Here is an 18,012-nt window from a genome sequence, read left to right on the forward strand (position 1 = left end):
CTTATATAAACTTAGAGAAAATGGTCTAGAAGTAGAAAAAGATATTAAAATACTGAAAGAAGAAATAACAAAATCACTAGAACAAAAAGGGAAAGAGCTCATTTTCCGCTCCAGAATAAAACACGTGGAGGAAGACGAAAAATGTTCTAGATATTTTTTTAAAAAAATTAGAGAGAAAAAAACAGTAATTGAAGATATAGATGGAGAGAAAAATATGGGAAAAATTTTGGAAAAGGTACATGGTTACTATTTTAATCTTTTTAATGATAAAAGAATAGATGAAAATATAATGCAAAATTCTCTAGAAGAAATAACATCTGTTTTAGATACCGCCTCCCAAGAGTTTTTATCACAAAACATAACAGGAGAAGAAATTTTACAAACCATAAAAAGTTTTAAAATTGGAAAAGTCCCTGGATCAGACGGTATTCCTATAGAGTTTTATGTAAAATTTTATGATATTTTAAAAGAGGATCTGTTTTATGTTTTTACTGAAGTTTTTAATGATAAGGTTTTATTAAAATCCTGGAAAAAAGGGGAGGTCTCATTATTATATAAGAAAGGTGATAAGACAGACTTAAAAAACTGGAGACCTATAACCCTACTAAACTGTGACTATAAAATAATGGCAAAAATTTGTGCAAACCGCCTTAAAAAAATTATAGGAAAAATAATCCACTCAAACCAAGTATGTGGTGTGCCTGAGCGCAGTATCTGGGACAATCTAAACCTTGTTAAAGACTGTATTGAAGACATTAAAAACAGAAAAGGAAAGATGGCAATTTTATCAATTGACTTCGAAAAAGCTTTTGATCAGATTTCTCATTTTTATCTTTTTAAGGTTTTAGAAAAAATGGGCATACCAGAAAGGTTTTTATTATCTCTTAAAGCGTTTTATAAGGACTGCACAAGTAAGATTTTAGTAAATGGTTTTAAGACACAAGATGTTTTTTTAAAATCAGGGGTAAAACAGGGGTGCCCCCTGTCCCCACTACTTTTTATTTGTGCTCTTGAGCCACTTTTATGTGCAATCCGTAGAGATAGACAAATATGTGGTATCCCTCTACCTGGAAGCAAAGGAACAGAAGCAAAAGTGGTGGGTTACATGGACGATGTGGCGATCCTTTGCCGAGATGCACCATCACTACAAAACTCACTCAAACAGATCCAATCCTTTTGTACAGCTTCTGGTTTTAAGGTTAATTTTAATAAGAGTAGTATTTTAAATATTGGGGAGATGATTTTACACGATGTTTTTATTCCAATAACTGACTCTATTAATATTTTAGGTATTTCTTTCTGTGAATCCAATAATGGTCTAAATAACTGGGAGGCGGTAGCTCAGAAAGTGAATACGAAAATATGTATGTGGAATATGAGAAAATTAACGATGGAGGGTAAAGTATTAATTATAAAAATGGTCATTTTGCCTCTTTTATTGTATTTGAGTTTGGTTTTCCCTCCCCCTGTAAATATTTTAAAAAAGATCACTAAAGCATGTTTTACTTTTTTCTGGAGTTCTAAGATGGAGAAATTAAAAAGAGAAATTGTAACAAAACCAAAGCTCAAAGGTGGGAAAGACTTTCCAGATTTTAGTAGGTTCCTTTTAATTAAATTTTTTTGCTTCTGTTTTAATGCCCTTTTTAAAAATCACTATTGGTCCTTTTTTATGCGTTATAACACTGGTTTTTTTATGAGAAAGTTTGGGTGGTTTGAAACGGTTTTATCATCTCCATATGCTTTTAAACTGCCAACGCATTATTTAATTTTAGAAAAAATAGTGATTCATTTTAATTTAGGGGGTAAAGAAGCGGGAGATCTACAAAATAGTAAGAAATTAATTAAAAGTCTTTGTAAAAATGAAGAGTTATGTAACATTGAGCGCTATGATGATGAACAAATATTGAATATATGGAAAGTCATTAATGCAAAATATCTTTTTAATATACAGAAAGATTTGGCTTGGAGCTGCGCACACCAATGTCTTCCGTGCCGGGCATTCCAACATAGAAGAGGACTCGTGAGGTCTGCCATTTGCCCAAGAAGCGGATGTCAAGAGGAGGAATCAGTGAAACATCTACTATGGACTTGTCCTTTTGCAAAAGCGTTCTGGAGAAAATTGCTCCCTCTGATGGAAAAAGTGGCAGACCTCAAAGACTTTAACTACGCCACAATACTTTATGGACTTATGGAATGCCCAACAGAAGACCAAAAAATTATGGCATGGAAGACAATAAATTGCGCCAAAATAGCTCTCTGGAAAGCCCGAAATATTTTAATTTTTAATCATGATGAATTGTCTTTAAATGATGTTTTTAGTTTTTGTTTAAGTGAAATGTATGTATATTTTTTATTAGATAAAAAAAATAATCCAAATATCTCCCTAAAATGGGATGTCAATGTATGGAACACATTTTGAATTTTTGTAACATTTTATTAATTTGAATATATGCAAATTTTTATCCTATTTGAATAATTTATGTTTTTAAGTCTCGTATGTTTCGAGACAAAGTATAAAAATTTGTAATGATGTAAAATGTTGCTTTTATTTCTGTACATCTGTGTAATTTTTTAATAAAACTGGTTTTATCCCTGTGAGGGGATAGCCAAATTAAAAAAAAAAAATCTGTTCTTATCAGTTTAATATCTGATACGTCCCCTATCTGGGGACCATATATTAAATGGATTTTTAGAACAGGGAGATGGAAAAAGAGCTTGCTCTGTCCACTCCACGCATTGACCTGGTATTGCAGTATCTCCAGGACCGGTGCACCCCTTCTTTAATGCAGTTTCTAAAATCAGAAAGAATTGAATTCAATGCTTTTTGTTCATTTGGCTTGTTTGTCGGATTTTGGGATGGACTCTTTGGCTTTGCTTTTCTTCTCCTCATTGGATTTTTCATGTTAAAAGTTGCAGAAGCCAGATGACAAGCTCATTTTGGTTCAACTTCAGCAACTGTGCATTGCATTGCCATGTAATGTAATGCAATGCTATCTATCTAGCTCTCCCTCTATACTTCCTTTTGGATAAACAGACATATTAGGCAAGCATTTTGGAGCTTTCACCTAAATAACTACAGGTGGTGAGATAAGCTGCACAATATAATTGACCTTTCAGTATATTGTTGCACACACACCATCTATTTAGCAAATGCCCTTGTTATCAACAGCAGCCTTTTAAACTCACCTGAGCTAACAGGTATGTGAGCTGGTTACTCTGCTGCGCTTAAAATTTCTTTTTTGGTTTGCTACAATGCCTTTTCTGAAACGTTGTCTCCCTCTGCTGGAACACTGACTTCTTTCATTTAATGCCTGCAGACTATAAAAGAGAAACCAACCCAAAAAGTTTGGTTGATTAGTCTGTGGCATTCTTTTAAACTGTTGCTTATGGCGGTCTCTGTGAGCTTCTCAGTGACATTCAGCCATCCAGGTATCCCACCTGCAGTAGACGGAATGTGGCAATGGAACGCTGGCTGCGCGTGTCATAATAGGCTCTGAGCCTTTATATACCTGCGCACAGCAGCAGCCACCTTCAGTCTGCTGCTGGACAGCCAGCCAGCAGCAGCAGCAGCAGGAGAGGTAATTAATCAGCAACCCTCCTGCTAAGGGTAGACAGCTGCTCGTTCCACCCCCCCCCCCCGCCTTAATTGGTTCTCCTCCCTTCCAACGGTGTTGAGGCGGGTGGGAACAGCCGGGGGTTGAGGGTACTGTGCTAAAAGAGGTGGAGTTATGCAGATCTAAAACGCGTGGATTGCAGCAGCAGCAAGCCGAAAAGTGCAGGCATGTGAGGGATCTAGAGGTTGACAGCATGTCTTCTTAACGGGAGTCCAGGTGGCCATCTCCACAAATGGACTTTTCAGAATCCTTGGGGGGCACCGTAGTCGGAAACCAATTCTGGTTATCGCTTCTCGGCCTTTTGGCTAAGATCAAGTGTAGTATCTGTTCTTATCAGTTTAATATCTGATACGTCCCCTATCTGGGGACCATATATTAAATGGATTTTTAGAACAGGGAGATGGAAAAAGAGCTTGCTCTGTCCACTCCACGCATTGACCTGGTATTGCAGTATCTCCAGGACCGGTGCACCCCTTCTTTAATGCAGTTTCTAAAATCAGAAAGAATTGAATTCAATGCTTTTTGTTCATTTGGCTTGTTTGTCGGATTTTGGGATGGACTCTTTGGCTTTGCTTTTCTTCTCCTCATTGGATTTTTCATGTTAAAAGTTGCAGAAGCCAGATGACAAGCTCATTTTGGTTCAACTTCAGCAACTGTGCATTGCATTGCCATGTAATGTAATGCAATGCTATCTATCTAGCTCTCCCTCTATACTTCCTTTTGGATAAACAGACATATTAGGCAAGCATTTTGGAGCTTTCACCTAAATAACTACAGGTGGTGAGATAAGCTGCACAATATAATTGACCTTTCAGTATATTGTTGCACACACACCATCTATTTAGCAAATGCCCTTGTTATCAACAGCAGCCTTTTAAACTCACCTGAGCTAACAGGTATGTGAGCTGGTTACTCTGCTGCGCTTAAAATTTCTTTTTTGGTTTGCTACAATGCCTTTTCTGAAACGTTGTCTCCCTCTGCTGGAACACTGACTTCTTTCATTTAATGCCTGCAGACTATAAAAGAGAAACCAACCTAAAAAGTTTGGTTGATTAGTCTGTGGCATTCTTTTAAACTGTTGCTTATGGCGGTCTCTGTGAGCTTCTCAGTGACATTCAGCCATCCAGGTATCCCGCCTGCAGTAGACGGAATGTGGCAATGGAACGCTGGCTGCGCGTGTCATAATAGGCTCTGAGCCTTTATATACCTGCGCACAGCAGCAGCCACCTTCAGTCTGCTGCTGGACAGCCAGCAGCAGCAGCAGCAGCAGGAGAGGTAATTAATCAGCAACCCTCCTGCTAAGGGTAGACAGCTGCTCGTTCCACCCCCCCCCCCGCCTTAATTGGTTCTCCTTCCTTCCAACGGTGTTGAGGCGGGTGGGAACAGCCGGGGGTTGAGGGTACTGTGCTAAAAGAGGTGGAGTTATGCAGATCTAAAACGCGTGGATTGCAGCAGCAGCAAGCCGAAAAGTGCAGGCATGTGAGGGATCTAGAGGTTGACAGCATGTCTTCTTAACGGGAGTCCAGGTGGCCATCTCCACAAATGGACTTTTCAGAATCCTTGGGTGGCACCGTAGTCGGAAACCAATTCTGGTTATCGCTTCTCGGCCTTTTGGCTAAGATCAAGTGTAGTATCTGTTCTTATCAGTTTAATATCTGATACGTCCCCTATCTGGGGACCATATATTAAATGGATTTTTAGAACAGGGAGATGGAAAAAGAGCTTGCTCTGTCCACTCCACGCATTGACCTGGTATTGCAGTATCTCCAGGACCGGTGCACCCCTTCTTTAATGCAGTTTCTAAAATCAGAAAGAATTGAATTCAATGCTTTTTGTTCATTTGGCTTGTTTGTCGGATTTTGGGATGGACTCTTTGGCTTTGCTTTTCTTCTCCTCATTGGATTTTTCATGTTAAAAGTTGCAGAAGCCAGATGACAAGCTCATTTTGGTTCAACTTCAGCAACTGTGCATTGCATTGCCATGTAATGTAATGCAATGCTATCTATCTAGCTCTCCCTCTATACTTCCTTTTGGATAAACAGACATATTAGGCAAGCATTTTGGAGCTTTCACCTAAATAACTACAGGTGGTGAGATAAGCTGCACAATATAATTGACCTTTCAGTATATTGTTGCACACACACCATCTATTTAGCAAATGCCCTTGTTATCAACAGCAGCCTTTTAAACTCACCTGAGCTAACAGGTATGTGAGCTGGTTACTCTGCTGCGCTTAAAATTTCTTTTTTGGTTTGCTACAATGCCTTTTCTGAAACGTTGTCTCCCTCTGCTGGAACACTGACTTCTTTCATTTAATGCCTGCAGACTATAAAAGAGAAACCAACCCAAAAAGTTTGGTTGATTAGTCTGTGGCATTCTTTTAAACTGTTGCTTATGGCGGTCTCTGTGAGCTTCTCAGTGACATTCAGCCATCCAGGTATCCTGCCTGCAGTAGATGGAATGTGGCAATGGAACGCTGGCTGCGCGTGTCATAATAGGCTCTGAGCCTTTATATACCTGCGCACAGCAGCAGCCACCTTCAGTCTGCTGCTGGACAGCCAGCAGCAGCAGCAGCAGCAGGAGAGGTAATTAATCAGCAACCCTCCTGCTAAGGGTAGACAGCTGCTCGTTCCACCCCCCCCCGCCTTAATTGGTTCTCCTCCCTTCCAACGGTGTTGAGGCGGGTGGGAACAGCCGGGGGTTGAGGGTACTGTGCTAAAAGAGGTGGAGTTATGCAGATCTAAAACGCGTGGATTGCAGCAGCAGCAAGCCGAAAAGTGCAGGCATGTGAGGGATCTAGAGGTTGACAGCATGTCTTCTTAACGGGAGTCCAGGTGGCCATCTCCACAAATGGACTTTTCAGAATCCTTGGGTGGCACCGTAGTCGGAAACCAATTCTGGTTATCGCTTCTCGGCCTTTTGGCTAAGATCAAGTGTAGTATCTGTTCTTATCAGTTTAATATCTGATACGTCCCCTATCTGGGGACCATATATTAAATGGATTTTTAGAACAGGGAGATGGAAAAAGAGCTTGCTCTGTCCACTCCACGCATTGACCTGGTATTGCAGTATCTCCAGGACCGGTGCACCCCTTCTTTAATGCAGTTTCTAAAATCAGAAAGAATTGAATTCAATGCTTTTTGTTCATTTGGCTTGTTTGTCGGATTTTGGGATGGACTCTTTGGCTTTGCTTTTCTTCTCCTCATTGGATTTTTCATGTTAAAAGTTGCAGAAGCCAGATGACAAGCTCATTTTGGTTCAACTTCAGCAACTGTGCATTGCATTGCCATGTAATGTAATGCAATGCTATCTATCTAGCTCTCCCTCTATACTTCCTTTTGGATAAACAGACATATTAGGCAAGCATTTTGGAGCTTTCACCTAAATAACTACAGGTGGTGAGATAAGCTGCACAATATAATTGACCTTTCAGTATATTGTTGCACACACACCATCTATTTAGCAAATGCCCTTGTTATCAACAGCAGCCTTTTAAACTCACCTGAGCTAACAGGTATGTGAGCTGGTTACTCTGCTGCGCTTAAAATTTCTTTTTTGGTTTGCTACAATGCCTTTTCTGAAACGTTGTCTCCCTCTGCTGGAACACTGACTTCTTTCATTTAATGCCTGCAGACTATAAAAGAGAAACCAACCCAAAAAGTTTGGTTGATTAGTCTGTGGCATTCTTTTAAACTGTTGCTTATGGCGGTCTCTGTGAGCTTCTCAGTGACATTCAGCCATCCAGGTATCCCGCCTGCAGTAGACGGAATGTGGCAATGGAACGCTGGCTGCGCGTGTCATAATAGGCTCTGAGCCTTTATATACCTGCGCACAGCAGCAGCCACCTTCAGTCTGCTGCTGGACAGCCAGCAGCAGCAGCAGCAGCAGGAGAGGTAATTAATCAGCAACCCTCCTGCTAAGGGTAGACAGCTGCTCGTTCCACCCCCCCCCCGCCTTAATTGGTTCTCCTCCCTTCCAACGGTGTTGAGGCGGGTGGGAACAGCCGGGGGTTGAGGGTACTGTGCTAAAAGAGGTGGAGTTATGCAGATCTAAAACGCGTGGATTGCAGCAGCAGCAAGCCGAAAAGTGCAGGCATGTGAGGGATCTAGAGGTTGACAGCATGTCTTCTTAACGGGAGTCCAGGTGGCCATCTCCACAAATGGACTTTTCAGAATCCTTGGGTGGCACCGTAGTCGGAAACCAATTCTGGTTATCGCTTCTCGGCCTTTTGGCTAAGATCAAGTGTAGTATCTGTTCTTATCAGTTTAATATCTGATACGTCCCCTATCTGGGGACCATATATTAAATGGATTTTTAGAACAGGGAGATGGAAAAAGAGCTTGCTCTGTCCACTCCACGCATTGACCTGGTATTGCAGTATCTCCAGGACCGGTGCACCCCTTCTTTAATGCAGTTTCTAAAATCAGAAAGAATTGAATTCAATGCTTTTTGTTCATTTGGCTTGTTTGTCGGATTTTGGGATGGACTCTTTGGCTTTGCTTTTCTTCTCCTCATTGGATTTTTCATGTTAAAAGTTGCAGAAGCCAGATGACAAGCTCATTTTGGTTCAACTTCAGCAACTGTGCATTGCATTGCCATGTAATGTAATGCAATGCTATCTATCTAGCTCTCCCTCTATACTTCCTTTTGGATAAACAGACATATTAGGCAAGCATTTTGGAGCTTTCACCTAAATAACTACAGGTGGTGAGATAAGCTGCACAATATAATTGACCTTTCAGTATATTGTTGCACACACACCATCTATTTAGCAAATGCCCTTGTTATCAACAGCAGCCTTTTAAACTCACCTGAGCTAACAGGTATGTGAGCTGGTTACTCTGCTGCGCTTAAAATTTCTTTTTTGGTTTGCTACAATGCCTTTTCTGAAACGTTGTCTCCCTCTGCTGGAACACTGACTTCTTTCATTTAATGCCTGCAGACCATAAAAGAGAAACCAACCTAAAAAGTTTGGTTGATTAGTCTGTGGCATTCTTTTAAACTGTTGCTTATGGCGGTCTCTGTGAGCTTCTCAGTGACATTCAGCCATCCAGGTATCCCGCCTGCAGTAGACGGAATGTGGCAATGGAACGCTGGCTGCGCGTGTCATAATAGGCTCTGAGCCTTTATATACCTGCGCACAGCAGCAGCCACCTTCAGTCTGCTGCTGGACAGCCAGCAGCAGCAGCAGCAGGAGAGGTAATTAATCAGCAACCCTCCTGCTAAGGGTAGACAGCTGCTCGTTCCACCCCCCCCCCGCCTTAATTGGTTCTCCTCCCTTCCAACGGTGTTGAGGCGGGTGGGAACAGCCGGGGGTTGAGGGTACTGTGCTAAAAGAGGTGGAGTTATGCAGATCTAAAACGCGTGGATTGCAGCAGCAGCAAGCCGAAAAGTGCAGGCATGTGAGGGATCTAGAGGTTGACAGCATGTCTTCTTAACGGGAGTCCAGGTGGCCATCTCCACAAATGGACTTTTCAGAATCCTTGGGTGGCACCGTAGTCGGAAACCAATTCTGGTTATCGCTTCTCGGCCTTTTGGCTAAGATCAAGTGTAGTATCTTTCGAAAAGGCGGTTTTGGATGTTGGCCGCCCTAGTAGATTGATACATTATGCACACTGGGGTTTAGGCGCTTGTTAGTACGCCAGGTGGCAATATAGTCATCTGGTGGAAAGCATGGCCCCCCAGGATCGACGCCATTGGGCCGGGGAAGATCGAAAGCCCGAAGTGTGAAGTGCCCCAGGAGTGGTGACCCTGGGGTGCCTTAACTCACTGGGATTGGGAACCCCACTTGAGTTTATGGCACATTTGCACTAGCACTTCAATATTTCTTTCTTCACACACACCCTTATTCCGGGCCTTCTGGCCTTAGGATGGGGAATTTTTCAATTCCCGGTCAAAGGTCCGGGCAGTATTATACTGTGAAACCTTCACTATTTATTTAATTTTTTTTTGTCACTGTGTGTCCACTTTTTCACGTGTGTCCACGTCCTTACTAGGATTTTGTCGGGATGCGGTTCCCTTACGGGTTCCTCTCTTGGCAGGTCTAGGGGGGGAGTGTGTGGCCATCAGGTTCCGCTCCCCCCTGAACCCCCCTGGCTCTCCTCTTTCGGGAGGAGAGCGTTGTTGGCTCCCCTCTTCCGGGAGGGGAGCACAGTCTTTGGCTCCCAGTGCCTTGCTCGGGTGAGAACTCGGGCAGGTATTGGGGGTAAGATTGGGTCGCCTCTGGCTCCGGCTGGAGGTGGCTATTTGTCCCTGTTCCTCGCTGTGGCCTTCTGGCTCGGAGGGACGGGGAATGGTTTGGGGGACCCTTCTCCTTTTGGAGAGGGTTTCAAGAAGACCAGCATCCTAGTGCACTTTTTTTGTGGCACTTGTCACTTTTTTAAGCGCACTCGGGTTTTGTACACGAATTCGGGCTTTCGATAAAAAAAAAAAATCTGTTCTTATCAGTTTAATATCTGATACGTCCCCTATCTGGGGACCATATATTAAATGGATTTTTAGAACAGGGAGATGGAAAAAGAGCTTGCTCTGTCCACTCCACGCATTGACCTGGTATTGCAGTATCTCCAGGACCGGTGCACCCCTTCTTTAATGCAGTTTCTAAAATCAGAAAGAATTGAATTCAATGCTTTTTGTTCATTTGGCTTGTTTGTCGGATTTTGGGATGGACTCTTTGGCTTTGCTTTTCTTCTCCTCATTGGATTTTTCATGTTAAAAGTTGCAGAAGCCAGATGACAAGCTCATTTTGGTTCAACTTCAGCAACTGTGCATTGCATTGCCATGTAATGTAATGCAATGCTATCTATCTAGCTCTCCCTCTATACTTCCTTTTGGATAAACAGACATATTAGGCAAGCATTTCGGAGCTTTCACCTAAATAACTACAGGTGGTGAGATAAGCTGCACAATATAATTGACCTTTCAGTATATTGTTGCACACACACCATCTATTTAGCAAATGCCCTTGTTATCAACAGCAGCCTTTTAAACTCACCTGAGCTAACAGGTATGTGAGCTGGTTACTCTGCTGCGCTTAAAATTTCTTTTTTGGTTTGCTACAATGCCTTTTCTGAAACGTTGTCTCCCTCTGCTGGAACACTGACTTTTTTCATTTAATGCCTGCAGACTATAAAAGAGAAACCAACCCAAAAAGTTTGGTTGATTAGTCTGTGGCATTCTTTTAAACTGTTGCTTATGGCGGTCTCTGTGAGCTTCTCAGTGACATTCAGCCATCCAGGTATCCCGCCTGCAGTAGACGGAATGTGGCAATGGAACGCTGGCTGCGCGTGTCATAATAGGCTCTGAGCCTTTATATACCTGCGCACAGCAGCAGCCACCTTCAGTCTGCTGCTGGACAGCCAGCAGCAGCAGCAGCAGGAGAGGTAATTAATCAGCAACCCTCCTGCTAAGGGTAGACAGCTGCTCGTTCCACCCCCCCCCCCCGCCTTAATTGGTTCTCCTCCCTTCCAACGGTGTTGAGGCGGGTGGGAACAGCCGGGGGTTGAGGGTACTGTGCTAAAAGAGGTGGAGTTATGCAGATCTAAAACGCGTGGATTGCAGCAGCAGCAAGCCGAAAAGTGCAGGCATGTGAGGGATCTAGAGGTTGACAGCATGTCTTCTTAACGGGAGTCCAGGTGGCCATCTCCACAAATGGACTTTTCAGAATCCTTGGGTGGCACCGTAGTCGGAAACCAATTCTGGTTATCGCTTCTCGGCCTTTTGGCTAAGATCAAGTGTAGTATCTGTTCTTATCAGTGTAATATCTGATACGTCCCCTATCTGGGGACCATATATTAAATGGATTTTTAGAACAGGGAGATGGAAAAAGAGCTTGCTCTGTCCACTCCACGCATTGACCTGGTATTGCAGTATCTCCAGGACCGGTGCACCCCTTCTTTAATGCAGTTTCTAAAATCAGAAAGAATTGAATTCAATGCTTTTTGTTCATTTGGCTTGTTTGTCGGATTTTGGGATGGACTCTTTGGCTTTGCTTTTCTTCTCCTCATTGGATTTTTCATGTTAAAAGTTGCAGAAGCCAGATGACAAGCTCATTTTGGTTCAACTTCAGCAACTGTGCATTGCATTGCCATGTAATGTAATGCAATGCTATCTATCTAGCTCTCCCTCTATACTTCCTTTTGGATAAACAGACATATTAGGCAAGCATTTTGGAGCTTTCACCTAAATAACTACAGGTGGTGAGATAAGCTGCACAATATAATTGACCTTTCAGTATATTGTTGCACACACACCATCTATTTAGCAAATGCCCTTGTTATCAACAGCAGCCTTTTAAACTCACCTGAGCTAACAGGTATGTGAGCTGGTTACTCTGCTGCGCTTAAAATTTCTTTTTTGGTTTGCTACAATGCCTTTTCTGAAACGTTGTCTCCCTCTGCTGGAACACTGACTTCTTTCATTTAATGCCTGCAGACTATAAAAGAGAAACCAACCCAAAAAGTTTGGTTGATTAGTCTGTGGCATTCTTTTAAACTGTTGCTTATGGCGGTCTCTGTGAGCTTCTCAGTGACATTCAGCCATCCAGGTATCCCGCCTGCAGTAGACGGAATGTGGCAATGGAACGCTGGCTGCGCGTGTCATAATAGGCTCTGAGCCTTTATATATCTGCGCACAGCAGCAGCCACCTTCAGTCTGCTGCTGGACAGCCAGCAGCAGCAGCAGCAGCAGGAGAGGTAATTAATCAGCAACCCTCCTGCTAAGGGTAGACAGCTGCTCGTTCCACCCCCCCCCCCGCCTTAATTGGTTCTCCTCCCTTCCAACGGTGTTGAGGCGGGTGGGAACAGCCGGGGGTTGAGGGTACTGTGCTAAAAGAGGTGGAGTTATGCAGATCTAAAACGCGTGGATTGCAGCAGCAGTAAGCCGAAAAGTGCAGGCATGTGAGGGATCTAGAGGTTGACAGCATGTCTTCTAAACGGGAGTCCAGGTGGCCATCTCCACAAATGGACTTTTCAGAATCCTTGGGTGGCACCGTAGTCGGAAACCAATTCTGGTTATCGCTTCTCGGCCTTTTGGCTAAGATCAAGTGTAGTATCTGTTCTTATCAGTTTAATATCTGATACGTCCCCTATCTGGGGACCATATATTAAATGGATTTTTAGAACAGGGAGATGGAAAAAGAGCTTGCTCTGTCCACTCCACGCATTGACCTGGTATTGCAGTATCTCCAGGACCGGTGCACCCCTTCTTTAATGCAGTTTCTAAAATCAGAAAGAATTGAATTCAATGCTTTTTGTTCATTTGGCTTGTTTGTCGGATTTTGGGATGGACTCTTTGGCTTTGCTTTTCTTCTCCTCATTGGATTTTTCATGTTAAAAGTTGCAGAAGCCAGATGATAAGCTCATTTTGGTTCAACTTCAGCAACTGTGCATTGCATTGCCATGTAATGTAATGCAATGCTATCTATCTAGCTCTCCCTCTATACTTCCTTTTGGATAAACAGACATATTAGGCAAGCATTTTGGAGCTTTCACCTAAATAACTACAGGTGGTGAGATAAGCTGCACAATATAATTGACCTTTCAGTATATTGTTACACACACACCATCTATTTAGCAAATGCCCTTGTTATCAACAGCAGCCTTTTAAACTCACCTGAGCTAACAGGTATGTGAGCTGGTTACTCTGCTGCGCTTAAAATTTCTTTTTTGGTTTGCTACAATGCCTTTTCTGAAACGTTGTCTCCCTCTGCTGGAACACTGACTTCTTTCATTTAATGCCTGCAGACTATAAAAGAGAAACCAACCCAAAAAGTTTGGTTGATTAGTCTGTGGCATTCTTTTAAACTGTTGCTTATGGCGGTCTCTGTGAGCTTCTCAGTGACATTCAGCCATCCAGGTATCCCGCCTGCAGTAGACGGAATGTGGCAATGGAACGCTGGCTGCGCGTGTCATAATAGGCTCTGAGCCTTTATATACCTGCGCACAGCAGCAGCCACCTTCAGTCTGCTGCTGGACAGCCAGCAGCAGCAGCAGCAGCAGGAGAGGTAATTAATCAGCAACCCTCCTGCTAAGGGTAGACAGCTGCTCGTTCCACCCCCCCCCCGCCTTAATTGGTTCTCCTCCCTTCCAACGGTGTTGAGGCGGGTGGGAACAGCCGGGGGTTGAGGGTACTGTGCTAAAAGAGGTGGAGTTATGCAGATCTAAAATGCGTGGATTGCAGCAGCAGCAAGCCGAAAAGTGCAGGCATGTGAGGGATCTAGAGGTTGACAGCATGTCTTCTTAACGGGAGTCCAGGTGGCCATCTCCACAAATGGACTTTTCAGAATCCTTGGGTGGCACCGTAGTCGGAAACCAATTCTGGTTATCGCTTCTCGGCCTTTTGGCTAAGATCAAGTGTAGTATCTGTTCTTATCAGTTTAATATCTGATACGTCCCCTATCTGGGGACCATATATTAAATGGATTTTTAGAACAGGGAGATGGAAAAAGAGCTTGCTCTGTCCACTCCACGCATTGACCTGGTATTGCAGTATCTCCAGGACCGGTGCACCCCTTCTTTAATGCAGTTTCTAAAATCAGAAAGAATTGAATTCAATGCTTTTTGTTCATTTGGCTTGTTTGTCGGATTTTGGGATGGACTCTTTGGCTTTGCTTTTCTTCTCCTCATTGGATTTTTCATGTTAAAAGTTGCAGAAGCCAGATGACAAGCTCATTTTGGTTCAACTTCAGCAACTGTGCATTGCATTGCCATGTAATGTAATGCAATGCTATCTATCTAGCCCTCCCTCTATACTTCCTTTTGGATAAACAGACATATTAGGCAAGCATTTTGGAGCTTTCACCTAAATAACTACAGGTGGTGAGATAAGCTGCACAATATAATTGACCTTTCAGTATATTGTTGCACACACACCATCTATTTAGCAAATGCCCTTGTTATCAACAGCAGCCTTTTAAACTCACCTGAGCTAACAGGTATGTGAGCTGGTTACTCTGCTGCGCTTAAAATTTCTTTTTTGGTTTGCTACAATGCCTTTTCTGAAACGTTGTCTCCCTCTGCTGGAACACTGACTTCTTTCATTTAATGCCTGCAGACTATAAAAGAGAAACCAACCCAAAAAGTTTGGTTGATTAGTCTGTGGCATTCTTTTAAACTGTTGCTTATGGCGGTCTCTGTGAGCGTCTCAGTGACATTCAGCCATCCAGGTATCCCGCCTGCAGTAGACGGAATGTGGCAATGGAACGCTGGCTGCGCGTGTCATAATAGGCTCTGAGCCTTTATATACCTGCGCACAGCAGCAGCCACCTTCAGTCTGCTGCTGGACAGCCAGCAGCAGCAGCAGCAGCAGGAGAGGTAATTAATCAGCAACCCTCCTGCTAAGGGTAGACAGCTGCTCGTTCCACCCCCCCCCCCCGCCTTAATTGGTTCTCCTCCCTTCCAACGGTGTTGAGGCGGGTGGGAACAGCCGGGGGTTGAGGGTACTGTGCTAAAAGAGGTGGAGTTATGCAGATCTAAAACGCGTGGATTGCAGCAGCAGCAAGCCGAAAAGTGCAGGCATGTGAGGGATCTAGAGGTTGACAGCATGTCTTCTTAACGGGAGTCCAGGTGGCCATCTCCACAAATGGACTTTTCAGAATCCTTGGGTGGCACCGTAGTCGGAAACCAATTCTGGTTATCGCTTCTCGGCCTTTTGGCTAAGATCAAGTGTAGTATCTTTCGAAAAGGCGGTTTTGGATGTTGGCCGCCCTAGTAGATTGATACATTATGCACACTGGGGTTTAGGCGCTTGTTAGTACGCCAGGTGGCAATATAGTCATCTGGTGGAAAGCATGGCCCCCCAGGATCGACGCCATTGGGCCGGGGAAGATCGAAAGCCCGAAGTGTGAAGTGCCCCAGGAGTGGTGACCCTGGGGTGCCTTAACTCACTGGGATTGGGAACCCCACTTGAGTTTATGGCACATTTGCACTAGCACTTCAATATTTCTTTCTTCACACACACCCTTATTCCGGGCCTTCTGGCCTTAGGATGGGGAATTTTTCAATTCCCGGTCAAAGGTCCGGGCAGTATTATACTGTGAAACCTTCACTATTTATTTAATTTTTTTTTGTCACTGTGTGTCCACTTTTTCACGTGTGTCCACGTCCTTACTAGGATTTTGTCGGGATGCGGTTCCCTTACGGGTTCCTCTCTTGGCAGGTCTAGGGGGGGAGTGTGTGGCCATCAGGTTCCGCTCCCCCCTGAACCCCCCTGGCTCTCCTCTTTCGGGAGGAGAGCGTTGTTGGCTCCCCTCTTCCGGGAGGGGAGCACAGTCTTTGGCTCCCAGTGCCTTGCTCGGGTGAGAACTCGGGCAGGTATTGGGGGTTAGATTGGGTCGCCTCTGGCTCCGGCTGGAGGTGGCTATTTGTCCCTGTTCCTCGCTGTGGCCTTCTGGCTTGGAGGGACGGGGAATGGTTTGGGGGACCCTTCTCCTTTTGGAGAGGGTTTCAAGAAGACCAGCATCCTAGTGCACTTTTTTTGTGGCACTTGTCACTTTTTTAAGCGCACTCGGGTTTTGTACACGAATTCGGGCTTTCGATAAAAAAAAAAAAACTGTTCTTATCAGTTTAATATCTGATACGTCCCCTATCTGGGGACCATATATTAAATGGATTTTTAGAACAGGGAGATGGAAAAAGAGCTTGCTCTGTCCACTCCACGCATTGACCTGGTATTGCAGTATCTCCAGGACCGGTGCACCCCTTCTTTAATGCAGTTTCTAAAATCAGAAAGAATTGAATTCAATGCTTTTTGTTCATTTGGCTTGTTTGTCGGATTTTGGGATGGACTCTTTGGCTTTGCTTTTCTTCTCCTCATTGGATTTTTCATGTTAAAAGTTGCAGAAGCCAGATGACAAGCTCATTTTGGTTCAACTTCAGCAACTGTGCATTGCATTGCCATGTAATGTAATGCAATGCTATCTATCTAGCTCTCCCTCTATACTTCCTTTTGGATAAACAGACATATTAGGCAAGCATTTCGGAGCTTTCACCTAAATAACTACAGGTGGTGAGATAAGCTGCACAATATAATTGACCTTTCAGTATATTGTTGCACACACACCATCTATTTAGCAAATGCCCTTGTTATCAACAGCAGCCTTTTAAACTCACCTGAGCTAACAGGTATGTGAGCTGGTTACTCTGCTGCGCTTAAAATTTCTTTTTTGGTTTGCTACAATGCCTTTTCTGAAACGTTGTCTCCCTCTGCTGGAACACTGACTTTTTTCATTTAATGCCTGCAGACTATAAAAGAGAAACCAACCCAAAAAGTTTGGTTGATTAGTCTGTGGCATTCTTTTAAACTGTTGCTTATGGCGGTCTCTGTGAGCTTCTCAGTGACATTCAGCCATCCAGGTATCCCGCCTGCAGTAGACGGAATGTGGCAATGGAACGCTGGCTGCGCGTGTCATAATAGGCTCTGAGCCTTTATATACCTGCGCACAGCAGCAGCCACCTTCAGTCTGCTGCTGGACAGCCAGCAGCAGCAGCAGCAGGAGAGGTAATTAATCAGCAACCCTCCTGCTAAGGGTAGACAGCTGCTCGTTCCACCCCCCCCCCCGCCTTAATTGGTTCTCCTCCCTTCCAACGGTGTTGAGGCGGGTGGGAACAGCCGGGGGTTGAGGGTACTGTGCTAAAAGAGGTGGAGTTATGCAGATCTAAAACGCGTGGATTGCAGCAGCAGCAAGCCGAAAAGTGCAGGCATGTGAGGGATCTAGAGGTTGACAGCATGTCTTCTTAACGGGAGTCCAGGTGGCCATCTCCACAAATGGACTTTTCAGAATCCTTGGGTGGCACCGTAGTCGGAAACCAATTCTGGTTATCGCTTCTCGGCCTTTTGGCTAAGATCAAGTGTAGTATCTGTTCTTATCAGTTTAATATCTGATACGTCCCCTATCTGGGGACCATATATTAAATGGATTTTTAGAACAGGGAGATGGAAAAAGAGCTTGCTCTGTCCACTCCACGCATTGACCTGGTATTGCAGTATCTCCAGGACCGGTGCACCCCTTCTTTAATGCAGTTTCTAAAATCAGAAAGAATTGAATTCAATGCTTTTTGTTCATTTGGCTTGTTTGTCGGATTTTGGGATGGACTCTTTGGCTTTGCTTTTCTTCTCCTCATTGGATTTTTCATGTTAAAAGTTGCAGAAGCCAGATGACAAGCTCATTTTGGTTCAACTTCAGCAACTGTGCATTGCATTGCCATGTAATGTAATGCAATGCTATCTATCTAGCTCTCCCTCTATACTTCCTTTTGGATAAACAGACATATTAGGCAAGCATTTTGGAGCTTTCACCTAAATAACTACAGGTGGTGAGATAAGCTGCACAATATAATTGACCTTTCAGTATATTGTTGCACACACACCATCTATTTAGCAAATGCCCTTGTTATCAACA

At 43.8% G+C, this 18,012-nt stretch overlaps 11 non-coding genes and 2 pseudogenes across 11 annotated transcripts; all 13 read left to right on the forward strand.

The window, feature by feature from the left end:
* Window positions 1–2,588: 2,588 nt before the first annotated feature.
* On the forward strand, window positions 2,589–2,778 carry LOC141244963 (U2 spliceosomal RNA). Its single transcript, XR_012308855.1, has one exon. It is a non-coding gene; the product is annotated as a U2 spliceosomal RNA (small nuclear RNA).
* Window positions 2,779–3,899: 1,121 nt separating this feature from the next.
* LOC141244873 (U2 spliceosomal RNA) lies at window positions 3,900–4,090 on the forward strand. The gene has a single exon (XR_012308771.1). It is a non-coding gene; the product is annotated as a U2 spliceosomal RNA (small nuclear RNA).
* A 1,119-nt stretch (window positions 4,091–5,209) lies between these two features.
* Window positions 5,210–5,400, forward strand: LOC141244874 (U2 spliceosomal RNA). Its single transcript, XR_012308772.1, has one exon. It is a non-coding gene; the product is annotated as a U2 spliceosomal RNA (small nuclear RNA).
* Window positions 5,401–6,517: 1,117 nt separating this feature from the next.
* Window positions 6,518–6,708, forward strand: LOC141244875 (U2 spliceosomal RNA). The gene has a single exon (XR_012308773.1). It is a non-coding gene; the product is annotated as a U2 spliceosomal RNA (small nuclear RNA).
* A 1,118-nt stretch (window positions 6,709–7,826) lies between these two features.
* On the forward strand, window positions 7,827–8,017 carry LOC141244876 (U2 spliceosomal RNA). The gene has a single exon (XR_012308774.1). It is a non-coding gene; the product is annotated as a U2 spliceosomal RNA (small nuclear RNA).
* A 1,115-nt stretch (window positions 8,018–9,132) lies between these two features.
* On the forward strand, window positions 9,133–9,224 carry LOC141244974 (U2 spliceosomal RNA; annotated as a pseudogene).
* A 792-nt stretch (window positions 9,225–10,016) lies between these two features.
* Window positions 10,017–10,200, forward strand: LOC141244956 (U2 spliceosomal RNA). The gene has a single exon (XR_012308849.1). It is a non-coding gene; the product is annotated as a U2 spliceosomal RNA (small nuclear RNA).
* Window positions 10,201–11,317: 1,117 nt separating this feature from the next.
* On the forward strand, window positions 11,318–11,508 carry LOC141244923 (U2 spliceosomal RNA). Its single transcript, XR_012308818.1, has one exon. It is a non-coding gene; the product is annotated as a U2 spliceosomal RNA (small nuclear RNA).
* A 1,119-nt stretch (window positions 11,509–12,627) lies between these two features.
* Window positions 12,628–12,818, forward strand: LOC141244878 (U2 spliceosomal RNA). The gene has a single exon (XR_012308775.1). It is a non-coding gene; the product is annotated as a U2 spliceosomal RNA (small nuclear RNA).
* A 1,118-nt stretch (window positions 12,819–13,936) lies between these two features.
* LOC141244879 (U2 spliceosomal RNA) lies at window positions 13,937–14,127 on the forward strand. The gene has a single exon (XR_012308776.1). It is a non-coding gene; the product is annotated as a U2 spliceosomal RNA (small nuclear RNA).
* A 1,120-nt stretch (window positions 14,128–15,247) lies between these two features.
* Window positions 15,248–15,339, forward strand: LOC141244975 (U2 spliceosomal RNA; annotated as a pseudogene).
* Window positions 15,340–16,131: 792 nt separating this feature from the next.
* Window positions 16,132–16,315, forward strand: LOC141244964 (U2 spliceosomal RNA). The gene has a single exon (XR_012308856.1). It is a non-coding gene; the product is annotated as a U2 spliceosomal RNA (small nuclear RNA).
* A 1,116-nt stretch (window positions 16,316–17,431) lies between these two features.
* LOC141244881 (U2 spliceosomal RNA) lies at window positions 17,432–17,622 on the forward strand. Its single transcript, XR_012308778.1, has one exon. It is a non-coding gene; the product is annotated as a U2 spliceosomal RNA (small nuclear RNA).
* Window positions 17,623–18,012: the final 390 nt, after the last annotated feature.

This window comes from Phyllobates terribilis, unplaced genomic scaffold (genome assembly GCF_046119375.1).
Source record: "Phyllobates terribilis strain yellow unplaced genomic scaffold, ASM4611937v1 Scaffold_1631__1_contigs__length_240842, whole genome shotgun sequence".
Taxonomy (NCBI): domain Eukaryota; kingdom Metazoa; phylum Chordata; class Amphibia; order Anura; family Dendrobatidae; genus Phyllobates; species Phyllobates terribilis.